At 46.8% G+C, this 6,874-nt stretch overlaps 1 pseudogene across 1 annotated transcript in view; it reads right to left on the reverse strand.

Moving 5' to 3' along the window:
• LOC146766799 (uncharacterized) overlaps positions 1-6,874 on the reverse strand; it is a 115,636-nt pseudogene that overhangs the window by 38,059 nt on the left and 70,703 nt on the right. The window contains exon 4 of the transcript XR_014956845.1: positions 262-3,823. The product of XR_014956845.1 is annotated as an uncharacterized LOC146766799 (transcript). The remainder of the gene's footprint in view (positions 1-261; positions 3,824-6,874) is intronic.

Genomic DNA, 6,874 nt, shown 5'->3' on the forward strand with positions numbered 1-6,874 from the left:
TGTTCCATCCAAGTCTTTTTACATTTCTAAGACAAATGAATCACCAGCAGCATTTCCAGCCTAGGTTTGACTGCAAAACTACTGCATTTCTCAAAGAAGTAACACACTGTGTAGGTTTGGATGGTTCCCTCTGAGGAATAAGGGAGAGGGAATAAGAAACAAAACAAAGTAAAGCAACCTGGAGGGGACATGAATTTTAAAACCCATGAACAGTTTTAGTTTTCAAATAATCCAAAATAAAAAAATGGTTCATATGGTTACTTCCACACATATATTTCTGTCACCCCGATCCTTTGGTGATGTCTCATGATAAACAAAAGAAAACTCTCCACCTCTGAGACACCAACCTGACAGCAGCTTGACTGGTGAAAAGGGGCTGATGCCTCCCCACAGAGGCAGCCTGTGGATTCCCACAGGGCTCCAAAAGAAGGCTTGGGCCTCTCTCCACACTACTTTCTGTTCCAGCAAGAGGTGTGACCTGTCCAGACTCTCCTCCTCTTCACAGAGAATCATTTCAGACATCCAGTTCTAGTTCCCTGCACTGGGATGGAGGCATCACAGCTCCTTATCTCAGCAGCTTCACTTGGCTCTGTGAGCTGCTGCCTGGAGATTTCAGAACCCACCCAACCTGCAAAACCTGACCATCCAGGACAAAACCATTGAACTCTGAGCAAACACAGCCTCATTAGGAAGATATACGAGGGATATGATACTTTTTGAGGAATTAAAGGATATTTCTGCTGTTGTTTTCACTGTTTGTGGAGAGGAAAGTTTTCAATGGATGTCAGCATCTGTGCTGAAGGTGCTCAGACTCTTGCCTTCTTTTTTCCAAATATACAATCCAGCTCCCTCAGACACTGCCAAGAAAGTGGCTGATGGCTTTTGTACTTCTTCCTTCTCACCAGTACCATCACCACCACCAGTCACTTGAAAATATGGGGCATTATTTCTGTTCTGGGCTAGAAATTTTGGATTGGTTATACTAGATTTGACTTACTCCAAAGTGTGTCAAGTCAGCTGAACATCCAGTACCAGGGATGCTGGAGAAGTTGCCTGGCTTGTGTTAGCACACTCTGGGGTTAGAAAAAGCTCTTTACCTAGAAGAGAGTAGTAACACACAGCTGTGCCTCATTACACCTTTCCCACCTGAACTTAGGATGTTTCTTGGAGCAAGTCACTGCCCAAACAGCCCAAGATCTGCTCCCAAACTACCTCACACAGAACACCTGCAGCCAGCAACCATGTGGACACATTGCCAGAGCCCTAAAGCAGGGCTTGAATGGGGAGGGCAGCCTCTGGAGAAGAGCAGATGAATACCAAGAATATATAAAACATGTAATGACCGTCAGAAAAAGCCAGCATCACTGCTTCCCAGAAAAAGCCTGAGGGGATTAGATGGCTGGACCATAAAGTTGGTGCCAAATGAGCCCAGATGCCCCAGCCCCCACAGCCCTCTCCAGCAAGATTTTCTGAACTCAGCTTACCCCCTCCCTCTGCCCCCTGCCTTTAAGACAGTGTGCAGCACGACAGCTGGGAAACCCAATCTGGTCCAAATTTTGTTACAACCCTGCTGGTTTTTATTCTTGTTTACCAGCATTAATTTTAATGGCTTTCCCTACATTAACTTTGTCCTGAACCAGTTGGAGGAAAATTCCTACTCACTTGCCTTCTGGAGAACAGACTGGGTAATTTTCCCTTGTCATTTAACAGCCTGCCTGGGCTGCTCAGGAATGACAGCCACAGTGTGTACTTCATGGAGGGCAATAAACTCCCCCAGGCTGGGGGAGGAGGATTTACATATCCCTGAATCCACTGCCCATTCTTTGTTCAGTTTGGGTCTTGGCTTGTGCTGGCCCAGCAAGTGGAAATTTCTTCCACCTATTCAGCATGGAAAGGAACTTACTGAGCCTGATGGAAATTTCTTCCTCCTCCTTTTCAACATGGAAGGAAACTACAGAGCCTGCACCAAGGATAAGGAATGCTTCCAAAGTGGCAACCTCCCCAAGTCTGGGCAGCTTTGGTCTGTGTTTGCCAGTGGCCAGTTGAGTCTCATTTTCCCTTGGAATCATTAAAAAATGCCTTTAAAACAGGTCTGGGAAAAGCTAATGGTACTAGAACATGCATGGAGAATGTTTCAGAGAAATGGGGAGCAGGAAGATGCCTCTGCTCTGCAATGCCCAACTCTGCCCATGCTGGCAGAGCTGGGCATCACCCAGGCAGTTTCCCTGTTGTCTTGTGCCCCACACACCCTTGTGTACAGCAGGGAACAGAAATGAGGATGAGGCAGTGCCTGACTCCTCTCTCTTTCTCTCCTTTCTTATTTCTGTTCCTTCCAGCCACCATCCTGGCTTCCTGTAGGAGACATCACAGCTCAATCCAGGCTATCTCTGACAGAAAGAAAAAGATTGTCCTTCCCTTTGCTCACCAGATGCTGAGTGTGGTCTCACTCCTCTCTCCAGCACAGAGAGGTGTGGTGGCTCAGACCATAGGAAGGAAAAGAAACATTCAAGTCTTTCTGCACCTTTCTCTCTCCATTAATAAACAAGCTAACAGCTCTTTCCACCAAAGAAATGAAATGGTCTGATTCAGGCATGTTTCCAAAGTTTTCTGTCTCTGCCAGCATAAAAAAAAGAGTATGGTTAAAGCAAGTGAAGTGATTTGTTGTATCACATGATGCCCATACTTTAAAAGTACAGATGTTCCCTCGGTGCTCCAAGGGGTGATTTGGAAGACAGAGGACTCAGAAACTCCTACTCTATCCAACCACAAGCACCTGGGCTGCTGGAGAGGGAGGGTTGCCATGGAAAAATGAGGAAGGCAGCAGTGAGGTGGCTGGAGTACTCCCACCAATTATCATGAAGAATTTTGGCTCCTCTGCTGTTTCCTGCAACAGCCTAGCAACCACCTCTGAAATGCTTCTTACATGTCTGAGAAGCATTAAGCAGGGTCACACACCTAGAAAGCTGAGGGACAAGGGAGGGCTGGGTCTCCAGACAAAGCCCTCTGGGCATGGACACCTCATTTCCTGCTCCAGGAAACTCCTGTGTGAGGTACAGGCAGTTGGATCACATGGACATCAGAGCAGCAAGAAGGAGAAGATCTGAAGAAGAAACCAGAAGTTCCACCTTCATGGGGCAGAACAGGGCAGCTTGTCATTGCCCAGTTGAGAGGTCCTGGGTGGAGAACCCACATCAATGGCAATCTCTACTACATACAGGTGAGCTTGTCCATAGGTTCACTTCAGATGCCCTGCTTCCACCAGGACTCCTCCTACTCTGACCTAATAATGCAGAAGAAACAAGAGCTGCAAGACACCTCGCACTGAGAGTTTGAGAGACCAAGAGGCCACAGCATCCTACCCTCCTCCAGTCCCTGAAGTAACGAAAAGGCAGATATTCCACATGTGCCATTCTGGCTTCTTCCACAAGAAGAGCACTTCAAACTGACAAAGAACAGCTTCTCCCCATTCATTAAGTTCTTGGCATTAACCAGTTTCTCTCCAACCAAGCCATAAAACCCAAAGCTGCATGCAAGGAGCATCCTAAAATATCCTCGTAAAATTCAGCCACCACACTCATTAATTACAACCCAGTGATAGTTCAGGCCATTAGTTCTGGCTGGTAACTTCATTTATTCCCACGTTAATGCTTGATGTCAGTGGTTATCTCATTACCACTCTATTACTTACCTACTTAATCCATCACTGCGAGCCAGGCCGGGCAGGAGGAGCGGAGTTTGCCCTGCATCTGTCGGGAGATGCATCAAGTGCAGAGCACCCAGGAGTCACAAACAAAGCACTTCTCATCTGCAGCTGAGGTTACAACTATTAAGAGGAGGAAATGACACAGATGAGTGTTGTCAGGAACACAGACACATTCCAGCATTGAAAAATTGTGGATATTGAGGATTGAGCTACCTATTAAATCACAGCCAAAAGCTTTGGAAAGAATAGAAGTAATATTAGCAGTCATGTAGAAAAATTATATCAGCTCTGCCCTCCTCCTCCTCGGACTCTCATTCCTCCAGACCCCAGGTTAGATTCAAACAGCTCCTGCCTGTTGAGCAGTTTTAAATGGCAAGTCAAGGTATGGGCACAGGCAGCTGCTACCTGCTGAATGCTCCAGAAAACACACAGGCATCATTGCAGAGACCATGAGCTCTGAGTGTCAGTGAAAATACACCTTAAATGTGTAGAGATACAATAGTTCTTGGCATTCCCACACGTACCCAGCTGAGTTCCTCTTGTGTGGTGAGCAGGAACTTCCAAAAATGCGCTTTATTGCACCTACTACACCCCTGCCTGCCCAGGACTTATTCCACCTGCTGATCCCATCCCATGGGTCTGACAGGGGTGTTTCAACCTAGTGAGACCCTCAGCCTTTCTCTGTCACACTCCCTCCTTTTTTCCCCAAATAGTCTTGCTGGAGACAGCATTTCAATCTTCCCCTGCTGGACCCAGAAAAAGGGAAGCTGTTTGTATGTTAACAGGCTGTGAAACCAAGGTGTGAGCTGGGGAAAGGGTTCAGAGAGACATCTCCCTTGCAGCAACACAGCTTCTCTTCAGAGCAAGCAAAGCACTTCTGCTCCACTCCAATATGATGCCCATACAATAATAAGGCAGGTGATTGGTTTTCACTGCCCCCAAATAACATGATATAGGATTTGGATCCTCTAAAGCAGGAGAAGCTGATGCCACAAAAGCAAGGTAGAAAAAGAAGACACAGCTCCAAGATAATGTCAGTAGTAAAATATCAATGATTTCCTCTGTGATCAGTAACCCCCCTCCAGCTAGTGTGCCCATGCTGGCAAAAGCAGGCTCTAAATGATGCTGTGCCAGAACAACTGACAGGGCAAGTCTGCAAGATGCCACAATCAGATGTAATTAAAACACCTTTGCTGCCCTGCTTTCCATTCTCTCAGCAATAAAATCCATTACAGAATTCAGTTAGAAAATGATTTAAAATGTCCCTGAAGCCAAGTTGTTGACACCAGTGTAGACAGATGGATTTTGATACACCCTTGATTAAACAGCTCTCTGCAAAAGGCAAAGAGGGCAGGAAGGGAGCTGGATGATGAGCTGGAGGACCATCCTAGAAACAGGGGCTATTCCCCAGGGAAAACAAGTGCTGCTGGAGGAGAAAGATGCCCCATCAACCAGCCAGAGGCTAAAACAGCCTCATCCCCTGGGAAGCAGGCTGCAATCCTCTGCTCCAGGCTCCTGTCCCTCTGCTTCCTGCTCAAAGTCAGGCTGGCAACACCACACACATCACTTCTTTTAGTCTCTGATGAAAGGATGCAGGGAAAACAATCAACAGAAAGCCTCACACAGTGCTCAGCCCCTAGCAGGGCCAGCAATACTTCCATTTCCCATGGAGTTACATTTCCCAGTGGGATTCTGCAGGATGCAGTAGGGTACTGTCTCCAAGAGCAGTTTTCCCCAGAGGCATTCATGACATTCTGTTCCTCATTCTCTCACACACAGATGCTCTTGCACTGATAAGGATTGAACTCCTTTGGCAGAGAGGGGCAAAGATAAAGTCTTCTCCCTGGCCATCTATTTATATCAAGCTGGTAGGAACTTGTTATCTTTAAGGTCTCTGACATACAGAGCTACAATCAGCCATCAGGGTGGAAAGTTATTAGGGGTGGGCAAAAAGGAGCCAAAACCACATTAACCCTCTTTTCTCAGGGAAAAAAGGCAAGAAGGAAGGGTGCTACAACTGAGTGTGGGCAGCTGCCCTGTCCAGCTCTTGGAGAGAAGAAATCCAGGTGGGACAGAGGGTTTAAGCACAGCTCAGATAACAACCTGAGGAGCCTGTGCTGAGGTGAAACACCTCTTGAGTGAGCACAGAGGCTCTGCAGGCCAGGATGCTGCAGGCACAGGTGTGGGTTGTGGAGCTACACAAACTACTGACCACTCCTTACCAGCCCTGTGTCATTCTAGCCCACTCTGGTGGCCAAATGCTCTGAAGCTGCTGTGACCTGGCAACAGAGGTTTGCAGGCATGTCCCATGTAAAAAGGGGCTTTCTCATCAAATATTCCTCAGGCTTTGTGTACAAAGATTTTGGCCAAAGACTCCAGATCAGGAAGGAATTATAAATCAGAAAGTATAAGATATTACAGGTCCTGCAGTAATAAAGCCCCTGCTCATGCACAACATTAATCTCTCATTACTAATGTACATCAGATGGTTCAAATTTCCCCTGCTCCCTCCCATGGCCTGAAAGAAACTGAAGCAAGCAGCAAGAACCTTCTTATTAAATAATAAGCATCTACCTCATTATTTCTCTGGAACTTGCCTGTGAGTGCAAACCTGACACTTGGGAACCCTCAGCTCCTTCATTTTATAGGCAGTTTGAGACTGAGGAGGCTTCTGGTCCCAGCCTTGCTCAATGCAGTGCTGGTTCATAAGCACAGTACCACTGATCCTCAGACCTGCAAACAGCTGAGGGGCTGCTGGGATCCCTTCTGGGTCATCAGAAATTCAGCCTGAACTTAACCAAGGCAGGGCCCAAGCACCATTGCAGGTCTACCTTCTCTGCAGCCACTTAGTCTGGGTAAGGATAATCTTATTTCTAGCAAGAAAGCAAGGGTTTGAAAAACATGCTCACCAGTGCATTTCAATTATCAATGTTTTTAAACACTGTTTCACACCCCGTGAGAATACAATCACACCTCAGACAGGGCTGCCTCTTCACAGGGTATCACGGCCACTTGCAGACCCTGTTTTTGCACCTGAGAAAGGCTGTGAGGGAAGAACCTTTATCCCAAGGATGCCTTAAGGAAAGTCTCACATCTTTTAGAACACGGTGAGAAGGTCACATTTATTGCTTAGCAACTTTTCTCTCCCAAAAGTCGTGGCCCAAAACTTAC

Source organism: Lonchura striata, chromosome 8 (genome assembly GCF_050655825.1).
Source record: "Lonchura striata isolate lonStrDom1 chromosome 8, ASM5065582v1, whole genome shotgun sequence".
Taxonomy (NCBI): Eukaryota; Metazoa; Chordata; class Aves; order Passeriformes; family Estrildidae; genus Lonchura; species Lonchura striata.